General features: G+C 43.6%; 1 long non-coding RNA gene across 1 annotated transcript in view; it reads right to left on the bottom strand.

Annotated features, from left to right (window-relative positions):
- The window catches only part of LOC129505413 (uncharacterized), an 86531-nt gene extending 72350 nt beyond the window's left edge, over positions 1-14181 (bottom strand). Inside the window, exon 1 of the long non-coding RNA XR_008663519.1 lies at positions 14012-14181. This is a non-coding gene — a long non-coding RNA (uncharacterized LOC129505413). The remainder of the gene's footprint in view (positions 1-14011) is intronic.
- Between the last annotated feature and the right edge of the window lie 11485 nt (positions 14182-25666).

Raw genomic sequence — 25666 nt, forward strand, 5'->3', positions numbered from 1 at the left:
TAAGTCAAGATTCAAACTAGTCTTCTTCTATTCATGATATAATGGAAATCATGTATTTTATAGTATTTTATAGTGTTTTATTTCATTTCTATCTCTATCATCATTCAGATTGCCAGAAGTTTCAGAGTTAAATTAAGGTGAAGAGCACCAAGTATCTTTACATCGTGGTTATATCTTTCTTTTCATCTTTTGCTATTGTTGTTGCTTTATCCTTTTTCCTTATTTTCATAGTCCTATTATATGCGACTTTCAGCCTAGACAACTTCAGAGATGTATTTTAAAATAAGCATTATGTAAAAGCCAAATTATCTTGTACATTTGCAAAGGATTGACCCACAAAAAGTAGACGTAGGGAAGAACTAGAGAACAGAAGAAAGAAATCATGGTTAGCATTTATTCCGCCCCTCTGAGACGCGCCCCCCCCCCCCCCACACACACACACACTGCCTAGAGACTTCCCAGGGCCTGGGGAGAATGCTGCAGATCCCTGGGTGGCAGTCATTGGCCTGCAAGAGAAGTGAAGGATCCCCAAGAGAGTTCTGGCCTTTGGAAAGGATCAAGGCCAGCTGATGGGGTGGCATGAATTGAGGGAAGTCACAGTGTCCTCTGTGATTCCTATACCCAGGCAATGGACTCATTGAAAGGATATTGAAAAATTTTGCAGGTGGGAACCCTGGGTGGCGCAGCGGTTTAGCGCCTGCCTTTGGTCCAGGGCGCGACCCTGGAGACCCGGGATCGAATCCCACGTCGGGCTCCCGGTGCATGGAGCCTGCTTCTCCCTCTGCCTGTGTCTCTGCCTTGCCTCTCTCTATCTCTGTGTGTGACTATCATAAATAAATAAAAATTAAAAAAAAAAAAGAAAAATTTTGCAGGTGTATTTTCAAACACCATTCAGACCAGGAACATTTAACGCTGTGAAGCCAACCGAGGTCACCCTAAAACAGAGACTTTTTTACCTTAAAAAAAATGCATAAATCATTAAACCCTGAAAATACATAATGCCACCTTTTTTTTTTTTTTTAAATTTAACACCTTTTTCAAAATCCATGCAAATTGCAGAGCCAAAAGAAGAAAACTAAGTTTTTCAAAGTATTGTGCCAGTCTGGGTTTTTTTATAGAGCTCCTTAGATTGAAATCCATAAAATGGAGGTGCCACTTCCCATTGCTTCACCAACTTTTTAAAGCCAAGGCTGAAACTTCCATTCCTCCCTTTACTTCTTTCTACTCCCAGATTGAGAAGTGATCTTTTAATTAAGGCAAGAATCATTCTAAACTGCTGCTAACCAGGAAATGGCTCACAAATGAGCATCATTAATAAGAGTAACAGCCCCTGAGGTAGCCCTACACATGCCCGTCACTCTTCTACCTGCTGTAAGCCTCACAACACCCTCCTAACTGGGCTCTACCACCTCAGAGATAAGCAAATTGAAGTACAGAGAGATCAAGCAATATACCCAAGGTCATAGAGATGAACCAGAAAAACTGACACTCAAACTTTGGCCAAATGCAGCGTATTTCTGACACTTTTTGTGTTTGTTTCCTTTTCTCCTCACCTTTCTATGATCCTGCCCCTTACCAATATTGACCTCAGGAAACAACTTGGTATTTACATTTCAATGTGATTTTTTTTTTCATTTTTTTTATTGGAGTTCAATTTTGCCAACATATAGCAAACACCCAGGGCTCATCCCATCAAGTGCCCCCCTCAGTGCCCATCACCCAGTCACCCCCACCCCCCACCTTCCTCCCCTTCCACCACCCCTTGTTCGTTTCCCAGAGTTAGGAGTCTTTATGTTCTGTCTCCCTCTCTGATACTTCCCACTTGTTTTCTCTCCTTTCCCTTTTTATTCCCTTTCACTATTTTTTATATTCCCCAAATGAATGAGACCATATAATGTATATCCTTCTCTGACGTATTTCCCTCAGCAGAATACCCTCCAGTTCCATCCACGTCCAAGCAAATGGTGGGTATTTGTCGTTTCCAATGGCTGAGTAATATTTCATTGTATACATAAACCACATCTTCTTTATCCATCATCTTTCGATGGACACCGAGGCTCCCTCCACAGTTTGGCTATTGTGGACATTGCTGCTAGAAACATCGGGGTGCAGGTGTCCCAGCGTTTCACTGCATCTGTATCTTTGGGGTAAATCCCCAGCAGTGCAATTGCTGGGTCATAGGGCAGGTCTATTTTTAACTCTTTGAGGAACCTCCACACAGTTTTCCAGAGTGGCTGCACCAGTTCACATTCCCACCAACAGTGCAAGAGGGTTCCCCTTTCTCCGCATCCTCTCCAACATTTGTGGTTTCCTGCCTTGTTAAGTTTCCCCATTCTCACTGGTGTGAGGTGGTATCTCATGGTGGTTTTGATTTGTATTTCCCTGATGGCAAGTGATGCAGAGCATTTTCTCATGTGCGTGTTGGCCATGTCTATGTCTTCCTCTGTGAGATTTCTGTTCATATCTTCTGCCCATTTCATGATTGGATTGTTTGTTTCTTTGCTGTTGAGTTTAAGAAGTTCTTTATAGATCTTGGATACTAGCCCTTTATCTGATACGTCATTTGCAAATATCTTCTCCCATTCTGTAGGTTGTCTTTGAGTTTTGTTGACTGTTTCTTTTGCTGTGCAGAAGTTTTTTATTTTGCTTAAGTCCCAATAATTCATTTTGCTTTTGTTTCTCTTGCCTTCATGGATGTATTTTGCAAGAAGTTGCTGTGGCCAAGTTCAAAAAAGGGTGTTGCCTGTGTTCTCCTCTAGGATTTTGATGGAATCTTGTCTCACATTTAGATCTTTCATCCATTTTGAGTTTATCTTTGTGGATGGTGCAAGAGAGTGGTCTAGTTTCATTCTTCTGCATGTGGATGTCCAATTTTCCCAGCACCATTTATTGAAGAGACTGTCTTTTTTTCCAGTGGATACTCTTTCCTCCTTTGTTGAATATTAGTTGACCATAAAGTTGAGGGTCCACTTCTGGGTTCTCTATTCTGTTCCATTGATCTATGTGTCTGTTTTTGTGCCAGTACCACACTGTCTTGATGACCACAGCTTTGTAGCACAACCTGAAATCTGGCATTGTGCCAGATGCCCCCAGCTCTGGTTTTCTTTTTTAATATTCCCCTGGCTATTCGGGGCTTTTCTGGTTCCACACAAATCTTAAGATGATTTGTTCCAACTCTCTGAAGAAAGTCCATGGTATTTTGATAGGGATTGCATTAAATGTGTAAATTGCCCTGGGTAGCATTTTCACAATATTAATTCTTCCAATCCATGACCATGGAATAATGATTTTTAATCCGTATTACCACCTCTACACATAATATATGCATTGTTTTTCTGATTATGAAAATCATTCCATTAAAGATTCTAATTGGAGAATTGTTACCTTTTGAACTAACATAGATGTAAGCAATCATGTAGTACAACTGCCTCCTTTTAAAGAATGTGATTTGAGTCTAAAAAGATTACTACAACTTGCTCAAGCTCATACAGCTAAATAAGTCTCTAAAAGACTCTTCATCCTTAAAAATCATAAATTTCCTAAAACATAATTAGGAATTTTTAAAATAATTTTAGGGTTGACAATAAAATCTTTTCATTAGCACTCAAATCCCTTGAGGCCAGGTCCAATGACAAATTTCGTATAAATTGCTGAAAGAAGTGAGGACCTGAAACCTGACTCTTTTGGAAGAATTCTTCCCCCTGGTAAAGGAATTTCAAGTCACGATGAGCAAGTGGGAGCAAGAGCTCAAATGTGAAGCCCTTTCCCACAGATCTGCCAACTGACCCACCACCTGGCTGCCTCCGAGCCCAGGGGACTCACCTTCTGCCTTTCCCAGGCTGCCTAAGAACCATCTCCCAAGAGCAGAGGGGCCTCCGTGCAAGGAGAAACTTCAGCATGTCCTCCTCGTAGGGCTCTCCAGAACCTCACAGCCAGGCCAGGCACAGAGTAAGACCCACCCTGCCACACACATCACCTCCACAGAAAGCAGTGGGTGTCTGTGTCATTGAACAGATACCCCAGAGGTGTTCCTGGCCACATGGCAGGCCCTGGAAGCTCTTCAGTCTCCTTTGCAGATGGATTTCTTACATCCACATTGGAGTGATATTGTCACACACTAGCTTTGACCATGGATTGGAAAATCTTCCAGTGGGAGGGGCCACACATGTAGAAGGCTATTGATAGCTATTCAAAAGCAGGTGCTGATAAAGCAAGGTTGAGCCATTTTATTGCAGCCTGTGACATGCCAAGCCCATGTTGGCAGAGGGCCTAGACCCTAACCTCACATAGCTCAACCTGGATCTCAGCCTGCTGGGCCCATGTGCAGGGGATACGTTGACATATCACATCCCACCATTTCCCCACTTGCTGGAAAAGAGTCAAGGTGACCCCCCAAATAAGCTTCTCTGGGAGAGCAATGCATTTTTTACCCAGTTAATATTAATGAGGTATACATTTCATTCTGAAAACACCTATGTGCTGGTCAGAAGTCTAGAGGGACAGGCAAAGTCAAACCCCACCCCCACCCCACCCCCACCCCACACACACAAAAGTGAAACTCTGGCATAAAAATTCAACTACTATATAACTAAACTAAGCACTTGCCAAATTACCAATAATTGCCTTCACTCCTCCTTGGATAAAAGTCAAATTATAAAGGTTTTATGTGAGAAAAGAAATATGCTTTTGAAACAAGGTCAGGAATCCAAGAGGTTGGAAAGCTGACACCCCAAGAAAAGACTGTGTAGTGGCCTTGCAAACTTTCCCTGGAAGATTCACTGTAATACTTCATTATAAGAGCAGAGTCCCAACACAAGCCCAGAGCAGAGACCTGAGCACCTGCCATTCACCTGCATGTCCTCTGAGCATCTCTGGGTCAGTGTCGTTTTGGGCTGACCCCTCCTGCACAGCCTCCTGCACAGTCTACATTCCAGTTCTCAGCACTTAAACTGGGCTGTCCTGTTGCCACCACCTAATCCCACGTCTCTATGGACAGGACCACCAATATGTCCCTGCCCCTGAGGCTGGCATCAGGGCCAATTCCTCCAGCTGTGTGAGCTTGACAGCTCAGCCCAGCACATTGCCAAGGAAGGAGCAAAGTCCTTAGTCTGAGGGTCTGACCTTAACATTTCAAATGCATAGTTATCTTGACCTTGGAACAAGGAGCCTGAACCGTGGGAATTCTGATAACCACACTACTTCAAAGTAATTAAATTAAAAATACTTATGTAAGCTTGTAAGGGTTTGGAAAACTCAGACCAAGTGATTGGTGATTTATATAAATATAAGAATTCATTAATTCCATTCCAAACAAATCCTTTCCAAGCAAAATGCATATATATATATATATATATATATATATATATATATATAAATATAAATATATATATATATAAAAGAGCCAGATGCATGGGTGATTCTGCAGCTCTGCGTTTTGCTTGGAAAGGACTTGTTTGAAATAGAATATATATTATACATTAATTTTTATATATTTATAAATATATATTTAATATGATATATGTAATATATTATATATTTAATATATTACATATATTAATGTGTTTTGTTTGGAAAGGATTTATTTGGAATGGAATTAATGAATTCTAATATTAATATAAATCACCAATAACTTGGTCTGATTTTTCTAAGCCTCTTTATATGTGTGTATGTATATATAGCCTAAAGCTTTATATATGTGTATGTATATATGTATACGTGTATGTGTGTGTATATATATCATGTGTGTGTGCATGTGTATATAGAGAAAGAAGAGAAATTAAATTGAGCCCTTTATGCCAAGGCACAGGTATAAATTAACCAAAATTAATTAAAGTTTAGAAAAGACAAGCAGCAATTCTTAGGATATGTTAAGCAAACAAACTAGCTCCTAGGCCCTGCAAGCTCCTACTCAGTCACAGAAAGAACAAAGAGAACTATAGCCTAGCCACAGCAGACAGAAAAGCAAGTCTCCTTTATAAGAAATTACCCAATTTCTTAGAAAGAGAGAGTTTTAAGAAATGTCATAAGAATCACTGTCCAGGGATCCCTGGGTGGCGCAGCGGTTTAGCGCCTGCCTTTGGCCGGGGGCGCGATCCTGGAGACCCGGGATCGAATCCCACGTCGGGCTCCCGGTGCATGGAGCCTGCTTCTCCCTCTGCCTGTGTCTCTGCCTCTCTCTCTCTCTCTGTGTGTGTCTATCATAAATAAATAAAAATTAAAAATAAAAAAAAAAAGAATCACTGTCCAGTTCTGTGGGTCAGCACACCATAGTGACTAGAGGTAAGGTCCCAAACCACTGAGGACTGAACAAACCATTTCAGATTGCTATGGACTGAATGTTTGTGCCTTCCCAAAACTCATATATGTTTAAGTCTTAATGCCTAATGTGATGGTATTGGAGGTGGGGGGCCTTTGGAGTGTAATTAGGTCATGAGAGTGGAGTCCTCGTAAGTGGAGTTAGCACCCCTATAAAGGAAACCCACAGAGCTCCTGCACCCTTTCTGCACAGGACACAGTGAAGGCTGCAACCTAGACAGGTCTCAGCTGACCATGCTGGCACACAAAAATCACACTTCCAGCCTCCAAAATTGTGAGAAATCAATTTTGTTGTCTACAAAGCACCCAGTCTATGATAATTTGTTACAGCAGTGCCAACTGACTAAGACATGCATGAAGCATCCTAGCTAAGGACCTTCTCATAAAATATTTAACAAGCACAAAAATTTTCCCTAATGTAGCTTCTGTTTGGCTTTTTTCTCTACTCTTGGAAGAAAACTGTTCTTGTCCCACCCTCACCTGCCACCAGGTAAGAAAAACCACATGCCTATCAACCTTGGGCTCACTCACTCAGCTCAGCATCAGAGGAAGCCCCTTTTCCAGGTAGGCCCTGGGGTGACCCTTTTTCCAAGGAGCCCACACCTGCCTCAGACTCTGTCCTAGGGTCCAGCTTTTCCTGCAAGTGTTGCCTCCGGGCCCCTCAGACCTGTGCCCAGTCCTCACTCCCGCTGGCTTCTGTTGCAGGGCACAGGCTGCCTGAGCTGCCCTGGCAACTCACCTCATGTCACACTCTCTCCTGCCTTGTTCTGCTCCAATTGCTTCTGTCTCCATCATTGCCCTTAATGATTTCCCTGCAGTGTCATTTCACTTAGCCTCTTTTTTTTTTTTTAAAGATTTTATTTATTTATTCATGAGAGACCCAGAGAGAGAGAGGCAGAGACATAGGCAGAGGGAGAAGCAGGCCCCCGGCAGGGAGCCTGATGTGGGACTCGATCCCAGGACCCCAGGGTCACGTCCCAACCAAACCAAAGGCAGATGCTCAACCGCTGAGCCACCCAGGTGTCCTTTACTCAAGTCTCTTAAACTCTACTTCCATGCTTCCTCCTTTCTCTCCTCTTTCTAACCCACCATCCCACTTGGGAGAAAATAACGGAGTTCCTTAAGATGCCACCCTCCACACTACTCAGTTTCCCTCTATCATAAATGCCTTCCTGATTGCAAGAACCACCAATTACTCGGGCTCCTGGGGGGTTCAGTTGGTTAAACGTCTGCCTTCAGCTTGAAGAAACCTCCCCCTTGTAAGTAGGGCCAGCCCTAACCCAGAGGCAGCCCATCCAGGCACCTTCCTGAAATTTTAGCAACTAAAAGCATTCTGTTCACAATAAGAAAACCATTTCCCCCCCAACACCCTGATTGGAATGTCCCTGAATAGGTTCATGTTGACTCTCCCCGAAATCAACCTGGATGCCATGCGACTCCCGCGGTTCTTTTGTCTTTAGGCAGTTTCTTTCCTTTTGCCTTTAAAAGATCCCTGTAATTGCTAATCGGGGCTCTTTTCCTCCTCGGAGGCGGAGAGCCCGTTTGCGCAAACGTTCAATAAACCCTCTTGCTGATTGCATCTGCCTGTCTGGGGTCTGGGTCTCTGGGGCGTCCACCGGGCCACGTTGGCACCCGTGAGCCAGGGTCCAACAAGCTCAGGTCATGATCCCAGTGTCCTCAGACAGAGTCCTGCTCAGTGGGGGAGTTTGTTTCTCCCTCTCCCTCTGCCCCTGCCTATGTGATCTCTCCCTCTCTTTCTCTCCTCTCTCTCTCTCTCTCTCTCTCTCATTCACTCTCTCCCTCAAATAAATAAAATATTTTTAAAAAAATTTAATTCTGTGTCTATTCTAAGAATTGCTGGGCAATTCTAAATTCAAAACCTCTGTTTACCTGGAAAAGCACTGAATATAACCGTGTTGAATATGCTCAAGAAATATTTGTTCAAAGGATAAATGGATGGATAGATGGATGGGTGGGTAGATCTGACACTAAGCATTTCTGGAGATGTCAAGATCTCTTCACTTTGGGTTACAGTTCCAAGGAGAGAGGCAAGAAATGAGGGCCCTAGGGCTGCTCCTGATCCAGCAGGAGCTACCGCCTCCCCATGAAATCATTTGTCATTTCTGGAGGATCTGCACTGTAGAGCTTTGCACAACACAATTAAGTAAAGTAATAATTATAATAAAATAATGACATTGCAGTACATTAGCCACATGTCAAGTGTTCAATAGCCAACTCCATGTGGTTAGTGGCCACCATACTGGAGCATTTCATTACCACAGAAATTTTATTAGTCAGTTTCGTGAGACAAGAAAACATGAGGAAGTCATTTAAGATGCCCTAGAACTCCTTCTATGTGACAGACATGCTCACATTAGTACTGGTCTCACTCCAGTGTGACCAGTACTGTCATTTGAAATACCCTGTATGGGGCACCTGGGTGGCTCAGTCGTTAAGCATCTGCCTTGGGCTCAGGTCATGGCCCCAGGGCCCTGGGAGGGAGCCCCATACTGGGCTCCTGCTCAGCTCCCTCTCCCTCTGGCCCTCCTTCTCAACTCACGCTGTCTCCTCTCTCTCTGTCAAATAAAATCCTTTTTAAAAAATTGAAGTACTCTGTCATTTGTGCAGTATAATGTTTCCTGGCATCAAATCTTCTAAAACCTTCCCCTTGGAATTCCCTGAAAGATAGGACTGTCCTTTGTTATTCATAACAAGCCCCTCTAGACCACACCTGAGTTTATGCTAATGAAGTAACCCTAGGTAGCTTCAGGACAGGGGTTGGGCCAAGGCACAGCTGGAGGGCTGGAACTTTGAGTCCCAACCTCCCTTAACCTCTGGGGAGGGGAGAAGGGCTGGTTTGAGTTCAATCACCAATGGCCAATGATTTAATAAAATTGTGTCTCTATAATAATAAAACCATTAACATCCCTAACTGACAGGTTTCAGAGGCCTACAGGTTGGTGAACACTTGGAGCTGCTGGGAGAGTGCTTCAAGAGAGCATGGAAGCCCCAGGGGCACCACCCCCAATACAGTGTCCATGCATCTCTTCCCTTTGGCTGTTCCTAAATTGTACCTTTCCTGCGTTCTGCAATTCATTCCAGCGAATTATTGAACGCAAGAGAGAACTGTGGGTATTCCCAAATTTGTACTCAGCCAGGCAGAAGTATGGGTGGCTTGGGCACCACAGTTGAACTGATGTCTGATGTGGGGCCAGTGCCATGGAACTGAGCCCTTACCCTGTAGGGTCCATGCTAACTCCAGGGATTAGTGTCAGAATTGAATCGTTAATCAAATAGTCATTTGATCAGTTGGACACCCAGCTGGTCAGAGAATCTAAGAATTAATTGGCATGAAGGAAAAACTCTCTCAGTTTGAAATGGAGAAAAGAGTTTTCACTTTTCTCTTTCATCAAAAAGACTGTGGGTGTGTGTTTTGGTGGCATTGTGCCTGTAAGGAGGCTGCCTCTGGTCAGGGGAAGGGTTTCTATTTATACACCGTCTGAGGAGCACTTTGCAATCCTTCAGCATGAAGGCTTCTATATAAGTGCAAGGTGTTATTGCAAGGTGTTAACAGTTCCAAATGAACCTTTTCATTTAACTGTGTCAACCTCTGGATTAGTCAGTCTTAACTCAATACATGGTGGGGAGGGCCGAACTAATGAGTTTTTGTTTAGAATATTTATATGTCTGACCTGAGAATTATGAGAGGTTTTTTCAATTTGAACCAGGGGGATATTTTAACCTTTTTGCCAAAACACATAGATCATTGAACCCTATTCCTCATTCTCTTTAAATATAGGGAGAATGAAACCCAGAAATAATAATGGCAATAATACTAAATATTTCCCCAGCATTTTTCTTTCAAAAACCTTGTGAATATATACATAGATTAGCTGGCTTATCTTCCAACATTCCTGGACTTATTTGGAATATCAGTGTGGTTTATTCTCCCTTACTGTCTCTGGAGGGAGGCCTTCACAACTATGCAGCATCCCAGCAGCATCCAGCAGCATCTCCACCGTGTAGTTCCGACTCTTTGGCTCGGCCAATGCATTTATTTCTCCATGGGAGCCTGCAATCATATCCTGAGTCTTCTGAACACTCCTCTGGATGACACAACCAATCTGCTTTCTCTCCCCCAGCATGTGAAATAATCAAATACTTTGTGTATTAATCGGGGTTTTCCAGAGAAATAGAACAAATGGCACATATATCTGTATATCTGTATATATCAATAGAGAGAGAAAGAGATTTATTATAGGGAACTGGCTTCTGTTACAGAAGCTGGCAAGTCTAGAATCCACAGAGCTGATAGCTGATGTCCCAGTTCAAATCCAAAGGCCAGAAATTGATGTGGAAGCAGGGAGAAGTGATATCCTAGTTCAAAGGCAGGAGAATCATCTCTTACTCAATGGACAACAGCCTTTTGTTCAATTCAGGCTTCTATTGATTGGGTGAAGCCCACCCTTATGACTGATTAGAGGGTAATCTGCTTTATTCTAAGGATTCAACTGTTAATCTCATCCTAAAACACAGAAATACCCACAATATTGTCTGACCAACCATCTGGGCCCTGTGGCCTAGTCACACCAAAACATAAAATTAACCATCACACTGTGTGTGCACATAAAGCAAAAGAGTACACAGGGAAGGACACAGCACAGTTCAGGAGCATCTCTCTCTCCTTTGGTGGGATCCAGTTTTTTTTCAGCCCTTCCATAAACCATCAGAGGAATCAACAGCCATGGCAGAGCTTGAACCAGTGACACCCACCAGTAGATTTCCTGACAGGGCCCCAATCTCCATTCACATAAGCTGGTAATCACAGCATGCAAATGGTGGGCTATTAACACCATCTGAGGGCCGGGCCCCTGCTGACCACAGAGCATAGCCCTTACCTTTCTCCTGGCCCATCTCTGCCTGGAATGTGTTGTCCCCTAGAGATTCACTCAGAGTCAGCTCCTCAGGAAACCACACCTGCCCACCTGTCCCATTGAGAAGAATTCTGGACAGCCTGTTGGTCTCCATTCTGAAACTACAATGGATAGGGCCTCGGGATCACCTGGGTCTGCCTTCTGGTTTTATAGAAGTCATTGAGACCCAGAGAGATAAGCACCTTGACCAATATGCTCAGAGAGCTTATGAGCCCTGACTGGAATATAGTCCTTCATGCCCACTTCAAGGCTCTGTCCACAGCAGCACCTCTGCAGACCCTGTGTGAGGCTCCCAAGCCCTCTTCAGCCATCATTCCTATGCATTAAGGTTATAGCCATGTTCAGAGCACAAATTAGGGATTCTATCTCTTTTGTCCCCTGTAGCCCTGACTCTTGCTAAATGCAGTAGCAGGCACTCCCTGGCCTCTCCCCATGGAGCATATTGGCACTTTGAGCAGGGCAAGCACTCCCTAGACTTTAGGAAAATCAAGAACATTCCCCATACAGTCTCAAACATTCCTCTTTGGAGGAGGATGAGCGGCCATGGCTCCCTGCAACGGCAGTGTACACATTCTCAGCAATTGATCCCCACAAAATCCTCAGAGATGGAGTCCATCATGGCTTTTCCTGTCTAAAAGAGTGAGTCAAGGCCAGATGGGGACGGTGCCTGGACTTCATGGCTCCAGGGCCTGGACGCCTGTCCTGCCTCACCCCTCACTGAAGATTTGCACCTCTGAGTTCCCTGCCCCCAGCTGGAACAGGCCATACCAATGGATGTGGGTTGTCAATGCCAGACCGCATAGTAGGTGAAAGTTCTGGAAACTTCACAGAAAAGTCAATTCTTGTAAAATTTCCAGTGTGTTTTGTTAGCCCCCAAAGAGAGATCTGTGTGCTCAGGATTGCTCTGGCTCTGCCCATTCTAAAGGGCAGCAGCACTTTTCCTGGTTGCTAAAGAATGCCCACCATATATAAGCTGGGCCAGGGCTAAATTCTCCCTAAAATTTAACCTCAGGTGTTTATGATAACAAGGAAGGTAAATTGATAAAACTAAATGTATCAAAGTCAAAATCATAGATAATGCCAAAACAGTTCCTATTGAACTTTGAGGTGTACCATGTATTTTTCAAAATGTTGGGGAGCACAGTGTTCAATTGATGTCCTCAGGATGAGGGACAGGCAGCCTGAGAATGTAGGAGAGGAAGAAGGTACACAAGGATATGTTTTTATCCAAAACAGCTTATAGACAAAACCCCCCCTCCCCCTCAGCAAAATGGACTTAGGCTCCTCTGGCCTGACTGTAAAGAATGATGTTCCAGTTCTCACATCATTTCAAGAAGAAAGGATAATCTTGAAATGTGTGATAACTCTTAAGTATAGGGTCTTTTTCATACCTACTTTCTTCTAAAGAGATAGCAATGTGCCGAGAAAGACTGACCGTCCAGCAAAGCACTGCCTACAAATAGCCAAGGTGACATCTAGCAGCAGCCCCCAAGCCTGTGACCGAGTACATCCTTATTCCTCCAGTAACTGCAGACCTTCCCCAGAGTAAGGGATGGACCTGGTCTTGGGTGGATCACTACTGGCCTCTCCTCTTCCCTCCCATGGTATGCTGAGGAGCCTGGTGTCCAAATAAATGAGCCTTGGATTATAGCAGTTGCTAATTTCCCTGGTGTAAATATTACCACTGTATCCAATTCCAAGCCACCAATGGTTGAACCGCTGAGTGGTAGAACTCTTAAATGTATAACAAGGCCTAGATGCCATCCCCCGGAATCTCTACAACTAACTGCCCCACATCCTCCATGCATTTGCTCAAGTGTCACCTTCTCTGGGAGACCTTCCCCATCCATCGCACCTTATAATCCCCACCCCCTTCTCTGCTTTATTTTCTTCTCAGCGGTTCTCATTGTATTCACATACATGGTTGATTCGTTTATCTTGTGTCTCTTCCCACTAAAAGACACATTCCAGAGGAGTATGTGATTTTGTCCATTTCATTCACTGATGTATCCCCAGCCTAACGCAGCATTTGGCACATGGCCAGTGCCCCACATTTGCTAATCAATGAGCCCCAGATTTTGTTGAGTAGCTGGTAAACAATGCTTCTGTTTCTCCTGCCTTTGCACCTCTGGGATCTTCACTTAAAACCATCTTAGCTACAGCTTAAATACCAGCTGTAGATGAAACCTTTGGATTCTGTCGTCCAACTAAGTCCTTCAAGTAGGACTACAGGGAATCTGTCCAAATGTGTCCATCGGAGAGAGAGAATTCTCCTTAGCAGAGGCATTCTATTTCTAGCTGGGTTGGCAGAAGAGAATGATCACCTCCCGCCTTTGCAAAAAGGCTAATTACAAGGGAAATCGTTCACTGTGCCCTGAACTGCACTGACAGGCTTTTCCTCACCCTCCTAAGTTCAGAAACGGGAAGTAGACACCTTTAGCTCCCAAATACAGGGAGAGTCTCCATCAGTAACCAGCGCTCCTGAATGTATCTGTGGGAACAAAAATGCCGAACCTGGTGTTTTGTTGTTATCGTCTCTCTTCTAGACACTCTAGAATGCTCTAAGCCTTTAACTGTAGTTGGATTGTAACAGACCGACAACTTTGTGTGGCTGTCCCCTGGACACAAACTAGCTACAGGGGAGATATGTGTACCCAATAGGAATGAGTGTTGAGACTGTGTAACACTTCCAGTAGAAGATGAATGACTGAATCAAGAAATATAAAAACATTCCCAGGAAAATAAATTGAAGCCTTACTTACCCAGCGCCGTCCCTCCGATGGCACTCTTCCGCGGAGGGGCCACAGAGGGCACTTCTCCGATTACCTGGCTGTTCTAGGTGTCATTTCCAAAGCCTTGCCTGAGGCCATGTCCTTTGCAGGTGTGTCACCGTCAGTTCTGGGCCCTCCTGCTGCGCTGGCACCCATCCCTGGGCACGAGCACCAGCACCGCAGTGCCAGCCTGTGCAGGGACTCAGGGTGGGCACCTGCTGCTTGCCCCTGGCCTGCGGCTCCACCGCCTCTCCCCTGCCCTCTTACCTTCGCGTCCACCTGGCGAAGGACCCCTGCAGGTGCATCCCGGCCTGGGCCGTGCGCCCTCCCTGGCCTGGAGCCTGGGGCCCCGCAGCGGAACTGGTTGGAAGCAGCGCCATCTAGCGGCGCCGTACGGCATGACTTACTGAAGGTACACGCCGGCTGCAGGGAGAGGAACTGAGCGTGCTGCAGTGACCTCAGCAAACTGAGGGCTGAGAAAAAGGCACTGGCAGGCCCTAAGTGTGCTTTGCTTTCTGTCTTTCATGCTAAACAACCTGGTTTAGTTTGCCATTTTCCTCCAACTCATTAAAATAATTCGCTGGAGGCAGCAAACCTTCCTCCACTGCAGCAGGTGGGTGTCAGCTCAGGAGCAGGTCCCAGGGTGAGAGTCAGCACACAGGAATGGGCATGTCAGAGACAACCACACAGGAAGGAATAAAGCACGGATAGGGGATGATTACAGATCACTCATCAGGTTTGGGGGTGCTTCATTTTTCTCAGATGACAAGCACTGTGTTTTGTAATTAAGGGGACTCCTCCCCTTACTGACCAGCATTTCCAAGTGTAATTGCAATTACCAGGAATCTGGCAGAGATAAGGAGGGTGTACCTTTGGCACAGGACAACGACACAATAATGAATAAAAATGCAGAAATAGAATTGGAGCCTTAAGTATAAGCTTCATGCAATCTAAATTTCCAGAGAGACTTATTACTTGGGTGTGCCAGAAGAGTTTAGATACATATGCCCAGCTACCACAAAGAGAATTCTTGATATTTCTCCATATGGATAAGAATATTCATCACATAGTTTACAATTCAAACACACACAACAGTCAAGAAATGTATAAAACTCATTTTTACTACCAATTCACTAATGTGGGTTATGTATACTTGGCAATAAGAAGTATTTTTCTTGTAACCATACATAGCTAAGTAATGTCACAGGGAAAGCTTGCATCTATGAACTGACCTATTTATGCTGAAATATAAATGGTGCTCTGAAGTCCAGAGTTTTCTTGATCTTGATTTTGAGGGTTGACCTTAAGCAAGGAAAGAGAGAGTCACTGTGGAAAGCATGCCACATTCCCCTATTTATCCCATGACCTGTAGCAACCTACCTCCAGCTACCAAGAATTATTTTTAAAACCATTCTAAAAAGTACTACTGGCCTATGAGTCTTAGTTATAAGCTTACCAGTAATGAGCACATCAAACTACTTTATAGTATTAAGAATATGTCCTTATTCAAGGGCATAACAAAAATTACTCAGGAAAACATCACCAACCGAAGACAAGACCAATAAATTTTTTTTCATTTAAATCCCTTTCCTGAGATTATCAGTAAGTAAAGAAAACAGTTGCCTTCTTGACCAACTTTGTACAGCTCTCAGACAAGCTCTCTCCACCCTATCCAATCACTCCAGTGCTGAGAGTAAACTAGCAAGCAGTCTCATCCCTGAGTGGGCAGTGAGCGTGAGCACCCATGCCCTGCCGTACAGCAAACAGACAAGGTATGCCATGCACGCATACTAAATTACCACATTCATCAAAGTAATTAAGAAATACCTTTATTTAAGAAGGGGGATATGCTCCAACAGTGTGCTTGAGCTCACATCTGGGATTAAAAGAGGCAGAACTCATACAGGAAACAAAGGGATGCTTTAGGGTGGAGTCAGACCCTACACAGTGACCTTTATCAGGGCACTGCCTCTTGTCCAGGCGACTTCTTCCTTGGGGACAGCCCATCTTATCCTGGTAAGCTCTGCCCAGATCCCTGGCCCATCACACCATCCATGGACAGCTGGACACCCTCACTTTGTTCAGAAGAGTTTTATTTGTAGAGGAGCATTCCACTGCACTTGACTAGCCCTCTGAAAAGTATTCTAGGGTAGGGAATTATCTGTTCGTGCATTTCTCCTTGTTACAGAAACAGCCAGAATCATCTCAGAATATAGGAGTCCAAAAGATCATTTCTAGGGAAACAGGTAACTGAAATAATCTTGCCAGTGAGAGACGGATTAGCAAAAGGGAAGCCCCACAGCCCAGACCTCAGGAAGGTATCATCTGTCAGATCCCTTCAGAGGGTGTGAGAAATTCTCCACTTGTCTAAGAGTGAGCTATCCCCTTCACATACTAACATAACACATGCATAATCATATACTGACACACACACACACACACACACACACACACTGTGTCCTGTAACATTGATTCAGAAATGACTCAGAAGAAAGATTTGCCTCCAAATGAATCACCAGCATCAATCTATGCAGTACCCAGGGCTTTCCTGGGAGGTCTTCCTTACAAATCCTGGCCAAGCCTGGTCCTGCTTAGCTAATGAGATCATATCCCAGGGTGTGGATCCATAGCACCACCTAACTGCAGGGGCCCATGGCTCCTCCCCATCCACACCTACATGCTATTGGATTGCTGGGTCTTCTGTTGCTGTTCTCTCTGCCTGGAATGCCCCTTCCTCTTCTCCCCGCCCCTGAAAATCCTACCCTTCCAAAACCCTCCTTCTGCATAGCCCCACTGAACATTTCACACATAGTTATAGCGTGTCCTCTGATTGTTGGATCTTTTATTCAAAGGTCCTGGGGTTCTTAAAGACAGAGGTAGCCATTGTCTTGTGTAGTTCTGACTCCATTTGGAGGAGCAAGTTTCGTTGTTTTTTTTTTATTTAACATTTTTTTTATGTATTCATAAGAGACATAGAGAGAGAGAGAGAGAGAGACAAAGACACAGGCGGAGGGAGAAGCAGGCTCCATGCAGGGAGCCCGACGTGGGACTGAATCCCAGGGCCCCAGGATCACACCCTGGGCCAAAGGCAGATGCTCAACCACTGAGCCACCCAGGCATCCCAAGGAGCATGTTTCAAACAGGGTCAATCCAGGTAGTGACTCCAATACAATCAACTCCCCACCTTTTCCAATGGAAAAAGTCAGAGAAACTGGGCTGTTTTAATCTACCCTAGCCCAGAAGCTTCGATTTTCCTAGCATCCAACATCAAAAATGCCCTAAATTAAGCAGAGGCCTCTCTTCAATAAAAAAATTCCATTTAATTCAACAAAATGTCACCTATACACAAGGGACTGGACTAGATGCCTTGAGGCCACATCTGGACATTCCTGATGCTCACCACCCAGTCTGTGGATGAATGGTGTAAGGACTGCAGCCATCCCATATATTTCCCCATCCAAAGGATGTTTACCGAACACTTACTACATCTCCGGCCCTGTTCCAGGTACTGGGAATACAGGCGGGGATGGAGCAAAAGCTCCAACTCATGGAGTTCATATTCTAGTTGGGGACACAGGCACTAAAAAGTACCAATGAAAACAGAAATACTCTCACATAGATCCGTGCTGTGATGGGATGGACACAGGTAAGGGGGTGAGTGATGTCTGGGACAGACACTGAGGGAGGACTCAGGGAAGTCCTCCCTGTCACACTAACACTTGGCCAGTGACCTGAGTGACACGAGGGAGTGAGCCCAGGGGCAGAGCAATTCCAGACAGAGTCAGAAAGACAACAAAAGGCCTTGTGCCTACAGCAGAGAAACAAGGAAGGGAGCATGAACTGAGTCCCCTGCCAGCTCCTCCTCCTTGCCCCGCAGCTGCGCAACAGAATGGCTGGGCTGCCACCCTCCTACCACTAAACATCTGTGGTCTGCTGCTCATCATGTCAGTCTTCCCATATTTGTCTGCAAAATGGAGGGAACACAGTTTCATCTAAGGCACTGAGCCAGAGTATTGCCCGAGTTTAGCCACAGCAAGCGAATCTGCCAAAAGCACTGTGAGCTTCTTGACCATCTCATAAGTGATCCTGCTGTGGCTGCCATGGCTAGCACGTGGGTCCCACCCTTCCTCTCCACCTGCCAACTCTGTGCACCTCAGAGGAAGCCTCCTGCATCCCAGCACCTCTGGGAGGTTTACACGGCACCTTGCAACCCTTCTGGACTTGACATGTTGTGTAAACTTAAGTGCATTATCATTAACCTCAGCGTGGGTTTATACTTCTTTTCAGGCACCAGGGTAGTTTAATGATGCAGCTGCTATAAGACCCAGGAAGAAAGTATGAATGCAGGGAAGCCACAGCCCCAGAGAAAGAAAGACGCCTCCAGGCAGGCGCTGGGGTGATTCAGAGTGACAGGAAGCTGTGTCCCTCTGGCCTCCTCCACACCAAGACCAGCCTTCACTCTGCAGAGAAAAAAATAAATTTTTCTTAAATGTCCAAGCCTTGAAGTTTTCATGATCTGAAATGCAACCTGGGTAATCAGGTGATCACTACAATTGCTCTCTTGACCTCTATTTTACTTTCTGAATTTTGTTTAAAACCATATATAAGGGACCTGGGTGGCTCAGTGGTTGAGCATCTGCCTTCGGCTCAGGTCGTGATCCTGGGGTCCTGGGTCGAGTCCTGCACCGGGCCTACCTGCAGGGAGCCTGCTTCCCTCTGCCTGTGTCTCTGCCTCTCTCCGTGTCTCTCATGAATAAATAAATAAAATCTTAAAAAACAAAAACAAACAAAAAACCATATGTGTATATCACAAACCACATATATTACCCCATGTATACACATTCTTTTCATTCCTCAAGTCCTAACATACATCATATGTCTCAATCATTTTTCCTATTTTTTATTAAAGTATAATTAACATACACAGTTATGTTAGTTTCAGTTGTACAGCATAGTGATTTGACAGGTCCATACATCACTAAGTGTAGCGACCATCTGTACCCATCCACATCTAACCTTTTTGTAGACTGGTAGGACTTCCATTTCCATGCACTTCCCCCCAACTACTTTGTACATATGTGCGTGCACACACACACACACACACACACACACACACACCTTTCCATCAGTCAGCACACAGAACACTTCTTTAGGTGGATTCCCATTCGCTCATTCCGTCCTCTCCTCTCCTCTCCTTCCCCACTGAAATTCACCAGTCCCATTCTCTCAGACTTAATGTGATAAATAAACCTGTGTTAAAATATTAACAGGCTAATGTGATAAATGAATCTATACTAAAATGTTAAAAATTTTGTCTTGTCTTTCAAACAAATTGATAAAATTTCAAGCTTGAAAGCTTGAACCCAAAGGCTTAGCTAAAATGGGAATTTCTAGCCCAAAGGAGCAGGATGTTCTGAGATGTTCCTCACATCACCATCATGCCATGGAGGCAGCCGCTGGGAGGGCCTGTGTGTGAGCTGGCCCCAGTCTGTGCCCAATAAAAAATTAATCCGCTCAACTTCTAGGGAGGGGAATGTGTGAAAATAAAATGAAGTGGGAATTATTTGAGTCTTTATTTCACCCATACTGGCACTCCTGGGGAACGTGTGTGCTTCACGCCTCTCAGTAATCCAGCTTTAGAGGGAAAAAGAAGACTTCCCTCAAGTGGAAAAACCTACCTGTGGCCTTAGTGATTTAGTAGGTGCCAGTCTAACCTGAAATAATAAATACCATTATGATGTCACTGTCTCACTGCTCATTTTTAGAGTCTCTAGACCTTTCTTCCAAAAACACAAGCTCATGAATAGGACTCTGTGGTGCCTGACATGTCGTTTATGGGTCAGCACAGCCATGGTGGCTAGCCTGTGGCAAAAGGCTTTATGAGACCCTCCCAGCAGGTATCAAGATAGCCAGGCAGCCCTCTTGCCTCTGAACTAACCCAATTCAGACTCCAAGTGCCACAGTTGAAGTTCAGACTTGCCACAGTGAGCTGTGTCTCTGCCTCCAGAGCTGGTCTAAGGTCCTGGAGAAAAAGTCCTACCTGTCCCTAATTGTGTCTGTGACTTTAAGTGATTCCATTTCACTCTCAGCCTTTTGTGTATGTGTTCCATGGAAAGTAGCTGTGGATAAAATACAGAAGCCAGGTTTCTGATACAGTTCCCACTTTCAAGGAAACATTTCTTCTGGATCACAAAATAAGGGGCATGAAAAATGTCAGAAATCGTTGGGGCAAAGATGTGGAGAGGAAAAAAATCTAATCTCAGATTACTCTTAGTGGTTCTCAGGCATGCCCAAGAGGAAGTGGTCAGCTCAAGGCACGCACAGTGGTTGGCCTTAGCTGTGTACACGGAGCTGAAAGTCCAGGAGAGCAGCCACACCTTTCCTCCTAAACCTCGAGTGGAAGAGCGCCTAGTACAGCACCATCAGTGTGGTGGTTACTTCATGTGTTCGCAGCACACGTCGTTCTCCATCTCCCTGTCCCAGTCAAGAGTTTTTGAGAGGATTCTTAACCCCTGAAGTCAGTTGACTCCCTGGCCTTGCACATCTGAGCTGCCCTACTTTCTCTTTCTCTTTGTGAGCTCCTCACAAAACCTGTATCCATCTCCCTGAGACTTACAGTGACCCATTCCTAATTCTGCCCATTGTCAAGCAGTCCTGGGATTACGCACACCACTATTCTCCTGTGGCTGGGCCCTCAGCCTCACCAGGGTCCCTAAAGTTCCTAGATTGAAACCAGCTTCTCTCCCAGGGACCCTTCCCTTCCCTGCACAAATTAAATCATAAAGAATATGCAAACAGCTGCTTAATTGCCCTTTCTAACTGATTTGCAGTGTGCTTCAGAAAACTTTACAGCTAATATCTGTAGCTAATTCAACGGGGTGTTTAAAGTATTCCTTTAAATTTTAGGAGTAAGTCCTTATTTAGGAAAATAACCCTTTCATCATAACATTGTTTGTATGAGAAAATTACATTCACTTATATCACTTCCTCTTACAAATCTTCAAGAGCATAACCTGACCTAGAGATTGACCATATTTGAAAAACAGCCATTTTCTTGTCCTCACTATTTTAAATCTTCTCTCACTTTAGTTCTCTAAGGTATTTCTAAGCAAGATGGTGATAATGATAAGTAAAAGAAAACAATTAAAAATTAAAGCTAATGACAAAATGAAAAAACACAGGTAAAGAGACCACTTTGTCAAATCCACCAAATTAGATTACTGTGTAATAGGAGAAAGCCAGATTTAAAGGTTTAATAAGGTCACTGTACAATCTATATATCTCCGAAGTTCCAGGATAAAATTCAAGTAACAACAGGTAATATTTAACAGTTTTCATTGTTACTAACTTTATCATTAATGATATTCTATTTTGTTTCCCTCCATATGGCAATTTTTAAGTGCAGTTTTAAATTATTACATTCGCTTCCTCATTTTAATGAACGCAGGGTATGTGTGTGTGTGCTTCCACTCAGAGAAGCTTTATTTTGTAAACAAACGGAAGGTTCTGTAAACAAACATACATTGTCAAGTATGATGTCCAGCTTGCTCAGAGAAATTGGCCTAGCCCCAGGCTGGTGGTCAGCTCTGGACTTGCCCAGCACTCCTAAAATTTTCCTGGGTAAAAGTACAGACTTGAAGGTGCCAAAGCAAAGTGCACAAGACTTGTGTGTGCATGTATTTGTGTGCTTTAGTTATGAACAGTCTTTAAGCGGAGTAATTTCTAAGTTAGGACTTCATCTCTTAATGATATACATGGTATAAAGGAGAGGTAGTTCTAAAGTCCTAAAGGTAACCATTTAATTATACTCAGGGCCTGTCCTTTCATAAAATCTAGGGCTATCAACTTAGAAAAAGTCTTCATTGAGAAAATACTACTTTCAACTTCTTCTAGGTAGCTAATGCATATTCCCTAACTTCCTCCTTCCTGGAGGGGTCCCCTTGGAAAATGTAAATTTTTTTTGATGCCCTGAAGCCCAGGTCAATGATGCTACTATTTTACATCTTACATTTTTGTCAGCAGTAGGGTATTGTCCACAGCAGTATAGTTTTAAGTGAATTTTACCTGGAAGATGCTCTAACATGTGTACAAGCAAAGCTAGCCTTAGCTAATTAATTAGCATGGGCTCCCTCTGCTGGTTAATGAAGATGCCAGGAACCCACAAAGAACACCACAGGAGTGAACTCTTACGTAGGAATTTTTTATGAAAATCAACCAAACACATCACCAAAAGTGTCAAGACTTATGAAGAGTCTGGGATCTGCTTTTACTTTCCTTGTAAGCTTATAAAATTAACCTGTTTCTGTTTCATGGATGCTGGCAGAAGACACAAGACCCTTGGGTCAGAGGCACAGGACTTTATTTTACAGGGCACAGCATCAAGAGCATCGGCATGTAAATGTCAGTTCCCCTTGTCCTCAAGTCCCATATGGCTGATACAGAAGATCCCTGGTGGATGTTTTATACATAGTGGGGTTGTGTCATATCTGAGCTTGGAAGATCTACCTTTGTTACAGTGAACAGTAAATAAATCCACTCTTTGTCTTTTTATCCTATTGTTCAAAGTTACTTGCTACAAACCCAATCTTGAGAAACGATCCAGCCAAAGGGCAGTCAAGGTCTCATGCTCTTAGAATTCCCAGCAAGACTTAGAGAAGTTCGAAAACCCACAGAGAACGTCTTCCTCAATAAAGATCAGATCATTATTACTGATAATAATATAGTATTTCAATTTCATTAAAGTCCTTGAAGAGCTACTTTCTTCTTGATTTGGTAGAGTATTTCCTTTTCAACTGTTAGCTAAAAATTCTATTTCTCTCTAAACTAAAATTAAAAACTTCACTATTTTTTACCAAAGTGCTTGGTCCATTTGGTCAAACTATAAATGAGGATTAATATTTTACAAAGTTTGAAAAATTTTTTAAATAAAATAAAATTACCAGAGGTAATTACCAGAGGTGATTTTTCCTTGTTTATACATGAATACTTTCAGAGTTTCTTTTGAAATATTCAGAGCTGTAGAATTTTAAATAGGATAGGGTATTATAGAATGGCAGAAATTGCAGATAAGCTTTTAAACTTATAGCATCACAGAATTTAAAGCCTTAGGGTTAGGCAGAGACCAATTATAATATTTTGACAGCTGGCTTTTATGTTCTTGTTTTAGCATTAGCCAAAAATCTTATACCACCACAGTGTAACAGCTTTAAATCAAGAAGTAGTCAAGTTCCCACTATTGCTATAAATATTTCTGTGTCGCATTTATAGAACACTTGACTGTCTCCAGAGTGTTTTTGCACACCTTCTCTCCTTTGTACTCACTTTAACCATGAGGCTTGAGTAGAAAAGATATTGATGTTTTCTTTTTATACTCGAGGAAACTAAGAAGTAGAACGGTCAAGGGACAGATGGAGAGTGTGAAGCCTATCGCTAGAAAGCTGGGGCTGCATGTGTGCTCTGGAGCTGTTTCCAGTGCACCACACTGCTTCCTATTTCACTTGAACTCACCCCTCCATCAGCTGAGAGGCTTAGCCAGCCAGTAACAGAAAGGCTTACTCAGACTTACTTAAGCTTCAAGGAATTTACAGGCTTTCCTGACTGAAAAGTGCAGGGAAGGGCCAGTCCAAGTGAAGTTTGATGAAGGCGCCATCTGTGTCTTGCTGTCCACTGGGTTGCCTGCTTCCTCCTCAGATCATTCACCTCATTATAATAAAACACCTCCCATAGTCTATGTCCCACAACCTGATCACTCAGACTCAAAGGGAGATCTTCCCCCCACAACCATCAAGGAATGTTCTTGAGCATCCTTCTCATTAGACCAGTTAAGTAAATTATTTTAGCGAGGAAGAAGCCATACTTCTTCCAATGCTAAGCAGCAGCTCCAATGTCCACTAAACTAAAACTTTGAAAAGTGTACACCATGCAACACCATGCAATTCTGGGTGATGCTCTATATTGGTAACTTACTAAGCTGTAATTGTCTCTGAGGCCTTGGAACGATTCAATGCTTTATATGAGTTATCTAATTTATTTCTCATAACCTTACGTTTTTAAGGTAGGTGCTATTATTATACTGCTTTTAACTTGTCTGATGCCACATTGCTCATAGTTGAAAGAGCCTAGTTTAAAGCAGAGAGGCTGATCCCAGAGCCTACATGCTTATCCATTACACTGAGCCACTTCCCATAAGAAAGGAAAGGAGAAGAGTCACATTGACTATTTGGCAAATACTACATAAAATATACCCTTCTTGAAGACTCGCAATGCACATTAGGATAAGAATATTCTGAGAAATCTTTCAGTAAAAATCCATTTAATCTATTTAACCCAACATGTCCCAAACTCACATTGCTATGGAGCTTTCCTTTCTAACACCTCCAAGAGAACAGCTTTGAGGTCCACATACACAGCACCACATGCATTTATCTTGCTTCAGTGATATGCTTTGTGCTATGATTCTACAATGAAATTCATGATAAATAAGTCCCTTTTCCTTGGAGAACCATTGTTTTCATCTTACAACTTCTCTTTGGCAAGTTCAACCAAGGCTTAGGGCTTCATAGTATTGCTGTCTCTGCCCTGTTTACGCTGGCCCTGCCTTACAATAGGATTGCAGTCAATGGGAGCTCTGTGTGGAGTGCAGAAGGGGCTAGCCTGGTCGTCTGGCACCCTGTTTGTTTCTAAGACTTCTCTAAGCGAGAGTGTTTGAACATTGAAGAAATGAGTGTTGGTAAGACAAAAATAAAGTTAGCACTAACACTTCTGATCCCAATTTTTTAAAGAATTATACAGGAATATACTTAGCTTTTAGTAAATTAGAGAACAGTGTGTCCTTGCAGATATTCTTGGGAAGGGAGGGGAAAAGGCACTTCTGTGCCCTTTGGCTTGCAGAGCGTCCCCTACCATTGTGGTGTGCACATGATTCACACACCAGAGCCTTCTTCATGTTCCTGACCTGATGTCTGAGAATCTGACTTGGCACAGTCTGTCTTCATTTCCTTGTTTTATGAATGTGTCTGGTCCACAGTTTTAACCATCAGTCAATCATTGCCTTTCTGGGTCATTTGCTGTCCTGGTACAATTCTTGGGCTGCTTGTTTTTCAAAGCATGCAACTGGGAAGAGGTTATTTTCATGAGTCAAAAGAAGTATGAAAGAGTCACTCACTCCCCAAAGCTATTCCAGGATGAGGGCAGGTAATGTGCCTTGGGTAAGGATATGAACCACAGAAGCTTCTCTGTCCTCTCCTAAAGGCAGCTCTCCAACCATCTCATGTGGTCACTCTATATTCATAGGCACTGTCTACATTCTTCTCAATGTTGCTGAATATTCCCTTGGCATTTCAACTATACTCTCCAGAAGATGTCTTTGAAATCTTAGTGTTTTTCCTACCTACTGAGTGTAGAAAGAAAGTCTTGGCACAATTGCCCATCAGTAACTTACGGTCATTGACCAGGACATTCTTAATCTCACCATGATGCAGAGACTCACACTGAAGGACTTTGGCTCTCCATTAGTCAATATCTTGGAAAGGTGATTGCTTATTCTAGGGAACATCTGTTCTTTTCAGGATGTGTGGGGTTACATTGCTGACAGACAGGATGCCACATGCATGATTGTTGCTCTTTTCTCTCTAACTTCTTCAGCAG

The sequence above is a fragment of the Nyctereutes procyonoides genome, unplaced genomic scaffold (genome assembly GCF_905146905.1).
Source record: "Nyctereutes procyonoides isolate TBG_1078 unplaced genomic scaffold, NYPRO_anot_genome, whole genome shotgun sequence".
Lineage (NCBI taxonomy): Eukaryota > Metazoa > Chordata > Mammalia > Carnivora > Canidae > Nyctereutes > Nyctereutes procyonoides.